Raw genomic sequence first — 1119 nt, forward strand, 5'->3', positions numbered from 1 at the left:
TTCATGTCAATGCTCATTTTCCTAACTGTATTGGGGCACTGGATGGCAAACACATACGTGTTAAGAAGCCGCCTCACTCAGGGTCCCGGTACTACAATTATAAACAGTATTTTTCTGTTGTGCTAATGGCCTTGGCTGACAGTACGTACAAGTTTATCATTGTGGATATTGGGGCCTATGGGAGCACTGCAGATGCACGCATTTTCAGTACTTCTAGAATGTGTTAGAGACTTCGAGCCAACCAGCTTGCCCTCCCAGAGCCCAGATTGCTGCCAGGTTCTGCGGGACCACCGGCTCCATTTGTTATTGTGGCTGATGAAGGCTTTGCTTTGTCACCACATGTCATGCGGCCCTTCCCCAGACGCAACCTGGATGACAGCAGACGTATATTTAACTATCGGCTGAGTCGAGCACGTCGGTATGTTGAATGTGCATTTGGAATACTCTCACACAAATGGAGAATATTACTGTCATCCATACAGATGTCGCCGGACAATGCCACCCTGGTTATTAAAGCATGTGTGATCCTGCATAACTTCGTCAGGATTCATGATGCTCCATCAGAAGTTGATGAATTTGCACCTGGTACCTCTTCATCATCTGGAGTGTTGGACCAGACCCTACATGGACGACCTGGAACAGCGGGGCTTGCAGTTCGGGCTCTCTATGAGCAATATTTTTCAAGTTCTGAGGGAGCATTGCCGTGGCAGATGGACGTAGTTCATGGCAGACTATGAAGTGTCTGGACTCTGGTCATCTTAGTATTTTTTGTTTTCTAGTGATTATTTTAGTTATTTGGGGGGGGGGGGGGGGGTTCTATGTAGATAGTGTAGGGACTCACAAGACAAAGAGGACCCTTGACGTGGGCTTGTGGGCTGGGGTTAAAATGTAGGCCCATTACCAAAAATTCTCAATGTTGTCAATGAAGTTCAATGATAACATGTTAGTAATCAAATTTTTTTGTTGGGTACTACAATAACCCTCTAATACCTCTAAAATATGTAATGTTGTAATCGGTTTGTAGAGTTTATCAGACATGCAATGATATTTATTGACATCGTAACACATCTTTTCTTTCTTTACGCAGGCAGAGGATTTCACACCGCTGTCCAAGGTCCT

The sequence above is a fragment of the Bufo bufo genome, chromosome 1 (genome assembly GCF_905171765.1).
Source record: "Bufo bufo chromosome 1, aBufBuf1.1, whole genome shotgun sequence".
Classification (NCBI taxonomy): Eukaryota; Metazoa; Chordata; class Amphibia; order Anura; family Bufonidae; genus Bufo; species Bufo bufo.